This window comes from Hevea brasiliensis, unplaced genomic scaffold (assembly GCF_030052815.1).
Source record: "Hevea brasiliensis isolate MT/VB/25A 57/8 unplaced genomic scaffold, ASM3005281v1 Scaf233, whole genome shotgun sequence".
NCBI lineage: Eukaryota > Viridiplantae > Streptophyta > Magnoliopsida > Malpighiales > Euphorbiaceae > Hevea > Hevea brasiliensis.
This window is the reverse complement of record NW_026614733.1, coordinates 89,069-102,967: the sequence shown is the minus strand read 5'-3', so window position 1 is coordinate 102,967 and position 13,899 is coordinate 89,069.

The following is a 13,899-nucleotide window of genomic DNA, read 5'->3' as shown; positions in this document are numbered from 1 at the left end:
TGAATATATATATATATATATATATATATATATATATATATATATATATATATATATAACTTTTATACTCTAAATAGATGAAGGAACAGTAAAGTTAAAATTCAAGCTTTTTATATGAACAATCACTTGATTAAATTTTTACACATATTAATAAAGATTTTCTTTGTCTTCTCTAATCATTTCCTACAAATTTGAAGAGATTTTTTTATTGAGATATTTGTAATGAAACGAGTCCTTAATAATTTGCTATGTTAAGAAAGAGAGGTGATTGAGCTTGGTTTTACTCTTGATACTAATCTTGAGTTATACCTTTAAGTTAGGTGAAAAATACATTACAAATTGCCAAGCCTTCACTAATTTGAAGATTGATAATTATATGTAATTTGGCCATATGACTCTATGGATCCATTGATACAACTCTAGCTTTGAAACTTTAAATTATATATATATATATACATATATTATTTTAGTTATTAGACTCAAAATAATTTACATTATTTATCTCTCATTGTAGTAAAAAATAATTAATTAAAATTTAATTTTAAAGATAAAATATACAAAATGTAATTTATAATAATATATTCAAAATTAATTAATAAAATAAAGGGATTCGTCATAGGTCCAAAGCTTCATCTTTCTTTCGATACCCTTTCATTATTTCTTGAATGTTTTTGTCAAAGTCTTCTTTGATGAGACGGATTCCTTCAAGACCTGCAAGCTTCACATTTTAGTGTCAATGTTGTTCCTTCAATTTAGAAGAGAATTTGTGGATGTCCTGATATATTTTCAATTTGATTGTCGTATTTTCTGTGGTGTGATTGTACTGTTTTGTCCCCATCCACCACGCCAATTAATGACAAGTGCTCTTGCTATAACAATATTGAAATTTATATGCAGTCACACATAAATTTTGAAGGGGATACCGAGTTCAGTCAGAAATCCAATTCACAGTAAAATTATTAGAAAATTAAAAATCTAATGAAAGATAAATTACAAGAAACTCAAGATTGGCAATATAACTAACTCAAAACTTTTTTATAATAGAAAATTCCTGCATAATCCCTCTGGCTAAGGGAAGGTCTTCTTCCTTTGACCCGGCCATGAGTTCCCTCCCGACCTCTAGGATGTAGATAGTTTCTAGCTTGTAGCCCAGTTTCCATGGGTTAAGTGTTTCTTTGGCTGTCTATTTTCTATGTTTTATCTTTCTTTTGCTATACTTGTGTTATGCACATCTCGAGAAGCACTTAGATGGTTGGATTGAGAGTTTGTTGTTGAATGGCATGAGGATGAAGACCTTTTTGTTGGTGGCATCTCATTGGGTCCAACTTCAAATGATAGACACAAAAGGCGCAAGTGAAATGCTGATGATCCTTACCACCTCCATCCTCTACTAACTATGGTGTTGTATTGTTACTCCCTGCGTTTTCTTAGCCCAGGATTTCTAACCTAGCTACGTCACCCCTTCTTAGGCTACGAATGATGTTGCTTTTGTGGGTTGTTCATGCTTCTTCAAAGAGAACAAATTGCTACTCTATTGGTTTTGGTGTTGCATTGTGTGTTGATCTTTGCTCTATTTCTCTTTTGCTGTGTGAGAAGGCTCCTTCTCAGTGTGAGAAGGCTCTATTTCTCGGCTTGCCTGCTTGTGTTATTCTAAGGGTAATTTGTATTGGGCTTTAGGCCTTTGTTATGGGTTATGTTTTATTGGGCCTCATTAACTTTTTTTTAATCAATCTCTTTATAATAGGGTTGGGCCTTAATCTGAATGTTCTATATTAGGCTTTTTAGCCCTTTAATAAATTTTCAAATCCTCTGACAAGAAAAAGTGATCATTTTATGTGAATGTCTTACATGATATATAAATAATTATAATTATTAATTTTTTTTAAAAAAAATATTTGATAGTTTTAATTATTATATATATATATATATATATATATATATATATTCTTTATTATCAGTTGTCATTCTTACAATTTTATATGGAATCACGGTTATAGGATATAATTCTTAAGGTAAAATACATGTTTTATTAAGAATATTTTTTTATATATCCATGATATATATATATTCAATTAATTAATTATTAATATATTATTAAATTAATAGTAAATTCTATTATAAAATATAGTGGTTTCATTATAAAATATAATTTCCTTAATTTTGACAATGCATCAAGAGCACATAAATTTAGTGATCCTCCACTCACAAGAAAGAAATAAGGAGAACAGATCCCACTTTTATAAAGTGGGAGAGCATATGCACCACATAGAATAATTTCTCCTGATTTGTTGGGTGTAGTAAACTATCCGTAAATGGATTGGTTAATGTGGACAACAAGGGAAACTTGCCGCACATCAACACCACGAGACAAGAGATTGGTGGTGATAAGAACAGGAGAAGAACCAAAACGGAATTCCTGCAAAATGATATCACGAATGTTCTGTTCTATATCTCCTTCTCAACATGTCAAATACGCGACCAGGAGCGCCCACAATGACAAGAATACCAACTTGAAGAATGCGTTGATCCTCACGATCACTTGTTCCGGCTACACAAGCATGAACCTTCGCACCTAGATAATCACCAAGCTTTCACGCTTGATATGAAATGAAGTGCCACGCATTAAAAACAATCAGATTTGGATTTCTCATTTAATGTGGATGGATATACCAAAAGCACATGGAGTAGGATAAATAAGCATTTAGCAGTCCTTGCATTAGTTGCAGGTGATGTCTTTACTTCATTGTTGTTGTTGTTATGAGACCAGCTGCTGATAAAAGAAACTGATTTAAGAAACAAGTTTAACATCAGCTGCTGATAAAAACTGTAAAATATGTAAGTTGTAACGATAACTTAAAGAATAGTTGATAACGCATGAAAGTTTTTCAAATAGTTGTCAGATGTCTCAAATGTAGGGGTGAGCATTCAGTTCAAATCGAATCGAGCCGAATTAAATCATGAAAATTGAATTACATATTTTAGAAATTGAACCAAACCGAAATGAAAGAAAAATTGAATCAAATAAAACCGTTCTATTTAGGTTCAGCTCGGTTCAAACAGATCGATTTTAATTTTTTAATTTAGACTTGATTTTTAAGTTATTTAGTCTAATTTTGACTTTGGTTTGAATCTAATAACCATTAATCAATGAAATTAAATAATATATATATATATATATAATTACATATAATTCATAAATTTCCCATAAAAATAAATCAATTTAAAAATCGATTCGTTTTGATTTGGTTCGATTTGAATATATAAAATTACTATTTAGTTCGGTTCGATTTAACTTTTTTTCTCTTTAAAACCGAATCAAACCGAAATAACTGAAATTTTTATAATATAAAATCAAACCGAACTGAATTATTTTAAAAACCAAACCAAATTACCAAATTATGATTGTTCGGTTGGTTTATTCAATTTAAACCGAATAATGCTCACCCCTACTCAAATGAATGAATTTATTCTATGTTTTAATTTCATAGTGGAGAATTGTAACACCCCAAAAATTTTAAATTTTATTATTTTATGAGTATTATTGATATTTTAATTTTATTTAAATTTTAAGAAATTATTTGAGATTTTTCGGATTTTAAAAATCGGATTCGATTTTTCGAAAATATAAATATAGATGATTTTTAAAAATTAATTTAAAGACCACGTGGCAAAACTAAAAATATATTTGGAGTCTATAAATTTTTCTGAGTTTTCTGAAATTTTTTCAGAATTTTTGGACCTCGTTTTCGGTCCCGAGGCAGAGTAAAAATTCAAAATTTTGTATCTTAAATCGAATCGGCCAAATCAAACCGGACCAGATCGGACTGGTCGAATCGGACCGCTCTTCTTCTTTTTCTCCCCCTCCTCGCACGCGTCCGACCCCTCTCCCTTTCTCTCTCCGCCCTCCTCCCCATGCCGCGTCGCCTCCCGACACCCAGCTCGCGGCGCCACCCCACCGTCCCACCGTGGCGCTGGAGAACGCCGGAAAACGGTGCTCGAAGTGAAGCGACGCTAGCGCGCGACCGTTTGACTTCCCGGCCAAAATCCAGTCGATCCGGCCACCAATCGGACCGGGTCTTGTGTCTAAACTTATCTACTCGTCGAGAGCTTTCCATAGACACCAAGAACACCGAAATCCATCGAGTGGTTTGTCTACTTTTTGCCCGGGAAGTTTTAGTCCATTTTGACTTTCGGGCTAGATTCTCGCAAACCGTGAACCCCACGAGAAAACCGAGAATACCAGAGCGCTCCACTCGTCGAGAGCTTCGCGGGGATATAAATTTCAAAATTGTTCGACACCATTTTTTGATGGGTCCCACGGAATTTCGCAGTATTTTTCCGAGCATTAAATGAGCTTAGAAAATTCTGAAAAATTTATGTACTAACCCCCGTGTTGTGAGCTTCGTGTAGGTATCCTCAATTCGCGGAAATTCGACAGTTGACCGGGTCTGTGAATTTCCGGCCAGACAGACCCGTTACCGGAAAAGTCTCCGAATTGGACCGAGGTTTTGGCTACCCCCCCATTGTCAGATGTCCCGAGCGCGTCCCCAGAGTCGGAATCGGCAAAGGTAAACCCGAACCTTGCTTTTTCGTAATTTTCTAGTGCTTAAATAGGATTAAAAATCCATAAAATATTCGTGGTAGCTCAGAAAATTATGATTCTTTTTGCAATAGCCTAGTAATATCGTTAAGGACCGCGGGGCAAAGTTTTAGAATTTTTAGAGCTTATTTGGGTAGTTTTTGCAAAAATGATCAATTATAAGGACTAAATTAAAATTTTACATATTGTGATGGATGATTGATTTGATGGGCCCAGGAGGGGCTGTGTGATGAGATTGAGTTGTGGATATATGGGTTGTGAATATAGAAGTGTGTTTTGAGCCCTTTTGCAGGTTGGGTAGGTCCTAGGTATAGGGGAGACTCTACCGGATTTTCGGCACGACTTAGAACGTATTTGGTCTTCTCTTGATTTGTATTGAGTCATTTGTATTAAATAATTGTAATGTAATTGTCAGGTGAGCCGGGACAGCCTTCTTCCTCCGCCCAACCGCCCCAGTGACCGTTGTCAAGTCTGTGAGTAAAATATTAATTTTAATTATAATTTCACTATTATTATATGTTCAAGCATGTCCATGCATCACTTATATGTATGTATCTATGTAGATAAACTCTAGGCACGTTTTATGTTGCACTTATAACTGTTAAAGTGCCATGGATGTTGTTGTGGTTATTTGGAGCAGTGTGCGTGCGTTGGTGTGCGTGTGATGTGGTGTGGACTATGGATAGGACGGGTAGACATGGCTTGAGATCTTCGCTGGGACTCGGTCCTTCGGGGTAGTCACGACTTGAGTTCTTCGCTGGGACCCCGATTTGGTTTATTAAGCGAAAGTCCGGCTTGAGTTCTTCGCTAGCACCAGGTTGGATTTAAGAGAGCTGTATAGGGGATCAGCTCCCATATATTATGATTGATATTACTGGGTGTGTGAGTGCTCCAAATTACCTTTTTGCTATTATGATGTGAAAATATTGTTGATGTTGCATTTCACTCTACAGGGTGCATTAGTTTTAGTTTGTTATAGAGATTACGGTTAAAATTGATATTTTACTCTCTGAGTCGAATGCTCACTCCTGTTCAATATTTTTCCAGGCCACAGGAGGATATTTTTGAGGTTAACCTGCTTTCTCCCTCGCAGGTTATTTATTCATGCTTGTGTAATTCTATAAATTTCTAGAATTTCCGCATGTGTTAGAAATGTTTATTTGATATGGGTCTGTAAACTAAATTATTATTTTGGACCTGTAAACTTAATATTCTATGCATGTTTGATGGATTGGATGAGGGAGCTGAGCTCCCATTTATTTTATGCTGATGAGTATGTGGAGGGTGAGCTGAGCTCCCCAATTGAGTATTTATTGTGTTTACAGGTCGGGTGAGTCAAAAACTCTCCGTTGAAAGGTCCATTTTATGGCCGGACTCTGTCCGGTTGATTTCTTGAAATTGGGCCCAAATGGGCCTTAGAGTTGGGTTAAGTGAATAGTTAGGCTTACTACGGGCCTCGGGGGCTTTAGGCTGGCTCAGGTCCTAGTGCCGGTCCGGCCCATAGGTTGGGTCGTGACAAATGTGGTATCAGAGCTTAGGCTCTAGATTCATAGGGAAAAATTGTCTAAGTGTTGGAAAGAGTCTATTAGGAGTCACATGCGGAAAATAGGGTCCATATTCGTCTTGCATTGTCATCTTTGCTTCTAGTTTTTGCTTCTTATGTTGTGTGTAAATATAAGTCTATAGAGCTGTGTAATGAGTAATTTTGAATTTTGTGGGCTAATACTGCTGAATTTCAGGAAAATGCGTAGAAGCAGGAGAGCTGCCATCGCACGAACCATGTGCCCGACGAGGTGTCGGCCAGATGAGGCGCCTGCCCCGAGGAGGCGGGGTAGGAGGCCTAGAGCTGCTCAAGTAGAAGAGCAGCTGCCAACAGTTCAGGATCAGTCTTTCATGGCACAGGGTCCCATGGACCCCATGGCAGCTACTCTAGCTGGGTTACAGAGAACCATCGACATGATGGCACAGTATATAGTCCACCCTCCACAGCAGCAGCAGTCCACCGCACCAAGAGGGGAACCTTACAAACATATCATCAATTTCAAGAAGTTGGTGCCTGGTACTTATGATGTTTCGACGATGCATATCGGTTTTGGATTCTCGCATGTGCGTAAAGCAAGTGCGATTGGTGATAGAAGACTAATAGAGTGTATGCAGCATGTCATGGGACCTATGCCTAGACAATGGATGAATGACTACATATTACCTCGGATGGAGGGTTTGTCGTGGACTCAGTTTGTGGAACTGTTCATTAATCGGTTTGTGCCAGAAAGCTTCAGGGATCAAAAGCAGTGGGCCTTTGAGGCCTTAAGACAGAATGGCAGGTCTGTAGATGAATATGCTACAGAATTTCTTGAGTTGAGCAGGTATGCCCCTAGAGCAGTTGCTACAGAAACTATGAAGGTGAAGAGGTTCCTAAAGGGGCTGGACAAGAGGTATGCAAACCTGGCCATGATGTCGGATCAGTCGTTTGATGTGGTAGTTGATCGAGCCAGACAGATAGAGATTAGCTATGCTGCGGATGACAGCGGAAGAGCAAAGAAAAATAGAGCTGAGGGTTCTTCAGGTGTTCCCCATATGGGTGCTCCAGATAGTGGTGGCCAGAGTAATTTCAGAGGAAGAAGTAGGAACAAGAAGAGTGGTTTTAGACACAAATCTCTAAGGTTCAGACCAGGGTACAGATCCAGCAGTGGTCACAGTTCAGGGTACAGCAGTTCTGGGTCTGGTTCAGGATCCTCCTTGGCACCTTGTGCACAATGTGGAAGAGGACATTCAGGACCTTTTATGATGGATTCAGGAGTATACTTCAGGTGTGGCCAACCAGGTCACTTTGCTAGGGAATGCCCCGTGTTCAGCGAGCCACAGATGGGGTCACAGGGTTCTGTTGCAAATGTTCCTCGTCAGTTGTATCCGGGTGCTTCCAGCATGGCAGGCAGTCAGTTCAGTGGCCAACAGGGCCGAGGACAAGGGGGATGTGGATTTGGAGGCAGATCAGGAGGGAGAAGTCAGTATCAGGGTTCTGCCACTCAGGGTAGGGGTCAAGCTCGGGTTTTCACCCTGACCCACCAGGATGCTCAAGCTTCAAATGCAGTTGTGGCAGGTATTCTTCTGGTCTGTTCCTATGAGGCTCGTGTTTTAATAGATCCGGGTGCTACGCACTCATTTGTCTCCCCTATGTTTGCCATGAGGATGGGTAGAAACCCTACAATCTTAGAATGTCCTTTGTCGGTAGCTACCCCACTTAGTGACAACATAGATGTAGATATGGTTTTTCCGGGTAGCCCAGTAGTAGTGGATGGAAAGATCCTCCCAGCAGACTTGGTTCCTCTACCAGTGATGGATTTCGATGTAATCTTGGGGATGGATTGGTTGGCAACTCATTATGCCACTTTAGACTGCAGGAACAAAAAGGTGTATTTCCACATACCCCGTGTGGAAGAGTTTAGCTTTGATGGTGACAGGAGCGTGGCTCCATATAACTTGGTGTCAGCAATTAGTGCTAGAAAAATGTTGAGGCGTGGATGCCAAGGGTATTTGGCATTGGTGAGAGATACATCTGTAGAAGGTGTCAACATGGAAAATGTTCCTGTTGTCAGAGAATTCATGGATGTCTTCCCTGAAGAGCTTCCAGGGTTGCCACCAGAAATGGGAATAGAGTTCTGCATTGATGTTGTTCCGGGTACAGACCCCATATCAATGCCACCTTACAGGATGGCCCCAGCAGAATTGAAAGAGTTAAAGGAGCAACTACAGGAGCTGTTGAATAAAGGTTTCATACGTCCGAGCACTTCACCTTGGGGCGCTCCTGTTCTATTCGTGAGAAAGAAGGATGGGTCATTGAGGTTGTGTATTGACTACAGACAGCTGAACAAGGTGACTGTGAAGAACAAGTATCCACTTCCTCGGATCGACGATCTGTTTGATCAGCTTCAAGGGGCTAGATTCTTTTCCAAGATAGACCTGCGATCAGGCTACCATCAGTTGAGAATCAGGAATGAAGACGTGTCCAAAATGGCATTCAGGACAAGATATGGTCATTATGAGTTCTTGGTGATGTCTTTTGGACTCACTAATGCACCAGCAGCCTTCATGGACTTGATGAACAGGGTGTTCAAGCCATTTTTGGATCGTTTTGTCATCGTATTCATAGATGATATCTTGGTATACTCTCGGACCGAGGCAGAACACGTGTGGCCCTTGAGAATGGTGTTGCAGACTTTAAAGGAGCACCAGCTATATGCCAAATTTTCAAAATGTGAATTTTGGCTAGAAAGCATCTCATTCTTGGGACACGTGATTTCTAGTGACGCATTCAAGTGGATCCTAAGAAAATTGAAGCTGTAACTGATTGGCTTAGGCCTACAACAATCACTGAGGTGCGAAGTTTTCTAGGTCTAGCTGGCTACTATAGGCGTTTTGTGCAAGATTTTTCCAGGATAGCGGCTCCCTTAACTAAGTTAACTCGGAAGTATGTTCCATTCATTTGGACAGATGACTGTGAGAAGAGCTTCCAGAAGCTTAAGGAGTGTCTAACCACCACCCCTGTGTTGACACTACCTATGAGTGGCGAAGGATACACCGTGTACTGTGACTCCTCCAGAGTTGGCCTAGGGTGTGTTTTGATGCAAAATGGGAAAGTAGTGGCTTATGCTTCAAGATAGCTGAAGAGGCATGAGCAGAACTTCCCCACCCATGATTTGGAAATGGCGGCTGTAGTCTTTGCACTAAAAATCTGGAGACACTACCTGTATGGTGAAGTGTGCGAGATATACACCGATCACAAGAGTTTGAAGTACATCTTCCAACAGAGGGATTTATACTTGAGACAGAGGAGATGGATGGAGCTTCTGAAAGACTATGATTGCACTATCCAGTACCACCCTGGGAAGGCCAATGTAGTAGCAGATGCTTTGAGCAGAAAATTTTCTGGCAGTTTGGTACACATTTCAGCAGAGAAAATACCGTTGATTCGGGAAGTACATGAGTTAATGGATCAAGGTTTAATCTTAGATCTTTCAGATGAGGGGGTATTGTTGGCTCATTTTTGGTGAGGCGGACTTGTAGACGAGTTAGAGTTTCCCAAAGACAGAGACCAATAATTGATGAAGATCATAGAAAGAGTCCAAAGAAGGTGAAGGTGGTGAGTTCGGGTTTGCCAACGATGGTGCCCTTATGCAAGGTTCTAGGATATGTGTGCCCGACGTGGACAATCTCGAAATGAAATCATGCGAGGCACACTATACAATCGCATGTGATGTCCACCTGTGCTCCACCAAGATGTACCATGATGTGAAGGATAGCTATTGGTGGAATGGCATGAAGAGAGACATAGCAGATTTTGTGTCCAAGTGCTTGACTTGTCAGAAGGTGAAGTTTGAACACCAGAGATCGTTAGGGAAGCTGCAAGAGCTCCCTATCCCAGAATGGAAGTGGGAAATGATTACCATGGATTTTGTGACTGGGTTGCCTCGTACCACGCGAGGATATGATTCGATATGGGTAATTGTAGACCGCCTAACCAAATCAGCTCACTTCTTGCCTGTGTAGACTAAATATTCGGTGGCACAGTACGCTTGACTCTACATTCGAGAAATAGTCAGATTGCATGGAATTCTGGCTTCCATAATATCTGATAGAGGGCCCCAGTTCACTTCTTGATTTTGGAGAAAGTTGCAGGAGGCACTTGGCACACAGTTAAACTTTAGTACGGCTTTCCACTCTCGCATTGCACGGCATTGAAGGACAATCCAAACACTGGAAGACATGCTTCGCATGAGTGTTTTGGATTTTGGAGGTCAATGGGATGATCAGCTAGCTTTGGTGGAGTTTGCCTACAACAACAGTTACCATTCCAGCATAGGGATGGCACCCTATGAGGCACTATATGGAAGAAAGTGTAGGTCTCCTCTGTGTTGGACGGAAATGGGAGAAACGAAGGTGCATGATGTAGACCTAGTGCAGTACACTTCAGAGATAGTTCCTTTAATCAGGGAACGATTGAAAGCTTGACTTTCAAGAGGCGTAAGAGTTATGCAGACCCCAGATGGAGGGATGTGGAGTTTGCAGCAGGCGACTATGTATTCCTGAAGGTTTCTCCGATGAAGGGAGTGATGAGATTTAGAAAGAAGGGCAAGTTGGCACCTCGGTATATTGGACCTTTTGAGGTTACGGATAGAGTTGGAGTAGTTGCCTACCGGTTGGAGCTACCACCCAACCTTTCTTAAGTTCATCCCGTATTTCATATCTCAATGCTCAGGAAATACATTCCAGATCCTTCTCATGTACTACAGCTGGATGTAATAGAGCTAAAAGAGAATTTGATGTTTGAGGAGTAACCTGTAGCCATAGTGGACTACCAAGTGAGACAGCTGAGATCAAAACAAATCCCTATGGTTAAGGTTTTGTGGAGGAGTCAGTCAGTGGAAGAGTGCACCTAGGAGTCAGAATGAGACATGCGTAGCAAGTACCCTTATCTGTTGAATGTGTAATCTCATTTTATTACGCTTGTGTAAAAATTCGAGGACGAATTTTCTGTAAGGGGGGAAGAATGTAACACCCCAAAAATTTTAAATTTTATTATTTTATGAGTATTATTGATAATTTAATTTTATTTAAATTTTAAGAAATTATTTGAGATTTTTCGGATTTTAAAAATCGGGTTCAATTTTCCGAAAATATAAATATAGATGATTTTTAAAAATTAATTTAAAGACCACGTGGTAAAACTAAAAATATATTTGGAGTCTACAAATTTTTTTGAGTTTTCTGAAATTTTTTTCTTAATTTTTGGACCTCATTTTCGGTCCCGAGGCAGAGTAAAAATTCAAAATTTTGTATCTTAATCTAACCGGCCGAATCAAATCGGACAGGATCGGACCGATCGAATCGGACCGGTCTTCTTCTTTTTCTCCCCCTCCCCGCGCGCGTCTAACCCCTCTCCCTTTCTCTCTCTTTTTCTCTCTCCTCCCTCCTCCTCTTGCCGCGCCGCCGCCTCCCCTGCAACCCCAGCTCGCCGCCACACCACTTTTTGTAAAATGACCTAAGCCGTTTTAATTTTATGGGCACCATCTTTATAAACCCTTTTTTTTTTCTGTTATCCTCCAATGTTGGATTCTTTATGTTTCAACACTCCCCCTCAAGTGCAAGTCCATCAGTCTTTTTGAACTGGGTATGTCACTTGTAACACACTATGGGCTTTTCAATTTAGTTGCACATCTGTCCCAACTCTAGCATTTTTCTAAGTTGGCTTTTTCAGTCCAAGCATCTTCCTCCCAACGGATTCTCAGTATCTAGGGCCATTAAGCCATTGGGCTTTGATATCATATTAGAATTTTATATGGGCTGGAGTGTAAATTAATATTCAATTTATATATTTTATCAAATTAAGTTTAATGGGCACCATTTCTTTTTCTATTACCACACCAACGTGGGACTCTTTATGTTCCAATAGCACTAACCTTCACCAAGTTGATCACTCCTCCTTGCGGGCAAATTATCAAGAGGGTGTAATTGAAAAAATAAATTATCAAAAGGGGGTGGGATAGAAACTATTTACCAAAAAGGGGTGGGATTTGGTAACTTGGCAGAGAGAGAGAGGCTGACTCAAGTATGACTAGCATTTAGGTGTTTGGAACAAATTAAATAAATATTTATTGGACTGAAGTGTAAAAAGAATAATTGAAAAATAATGTGGCAGGGGAACGATACCTAGGGTAGCAACTAGGTGCTGCGCTGTTATCGGGTGGCAAGAGACGCTGACAACGCTAACAGATTCCTCGCGTGGCGTGAGCAAAAGGTAAACGCTACCTAGGGTAGTGACTAGGTCTCTGCATGCCTGTGCTGTCCTGCATGGCTATCCATACCTATCCTGAAGCATCGTGTGGCGCGTATGTTAGCATATGGACGCTAGTAATGGTAGCGGCTTGTTGAGTGTCTGACAAGATTCCTCCTCGCACAGCGTGCCTGGCAATGCATGTGAGATTCCTGGTTGGCAATTGACTCAGTCATGGGTAGCATCTAGTTACCTAATTTTGACCGAACACAACAATTTAAATTCACTCCAAACCTCTCTCATTTGCTCTTCAGCAATAACAAAAAAAATTTCAACGCTTCTTTGATTTCTCTCTCTCCCTCTCAATTGTTGTAGAGAAATTTTGAGGAAAAGATTTTCAGCACTTCTTTATTTTACTCTCTTTCTCTAGTTGTAAACAAAGAAAGGCACATAATTTCATTTGGTGTTATTTTTTTTTATTATTCATGTTATATAAACATTTTACAATATAAATTGTTATAGTATAATTTTTTTTCACACTTTAACAATATATCTCTCTTTCTCTCTCTCTTTCTGCCCATAGATAAAATAAGGTGCAATGCATTTTGAAGCACTTTTTATTTTGAGAAATTTTTTTTTATTATTCATGTTATATAAAAACTTTATAATACAAATTGTTATAGTATAATTTTTTTCACATACTAATAGTCTCTCTCTCTCTCTCTCTCTCTCTCTCTCTCTCTCTCTCTCTGCCTGTAGATAAAATAAGGCGCATTGCATTTTGAGGTAGTTTTTATTTTGAGATAATTTTTTTATTATTGATGTTATATAAAAATTTTATAATATAAATTGTTGTATTATAAATTTTTTTAACACTCTAACTATCTCTCTCTCTCTCTTTGCCTGTAGATAAAGTAAGGTACAACGCATTTTGAGATAATTTTTATTTGAGATAATTTTTTTTATTATTGATGTTATATAAAATTTTTAATTCAAATTGTTGTAGTATCATTTTTGTTCAAACTCTAATCAATATAAAATTTTTATTATTGATTTTATGGCTTTTAGCCATTTTGACATTGTGTTGAGACTTGGCCACGTGCCTCATATTATTTACAGCTTGTTAGTCGCTCATGCACACCGAGATACATATGTGACCGATGGTGTGACGGCCCGAGGTACTTGATACCCAAAGTGCGGTTACCCGTTTATCCACCCATTGCTCAAGATAGGTTACTTGGGCAACCAAAAGAATGAAAGTGGATAAAATTAACGAAATAAATGATTATAACGAGTACAAAACAAGTAAAACATCGATACATTCAAAGCATATTTATTTCTGTTATGTCTTTTTATTTTATTATTGGCACCACTAAGCATTATTGCGTTGCTTGCCACGCGTGAGGTTCCGGAGATCTTGATCGAGAGCTCAGAGACCGCAGATGGGTGAGACCATCCCGCACTGCATAGTGTCCGTGTCACCTCACCATCTTGATTGCATTGGTAGGACACTAGGTTTCATTTTGGT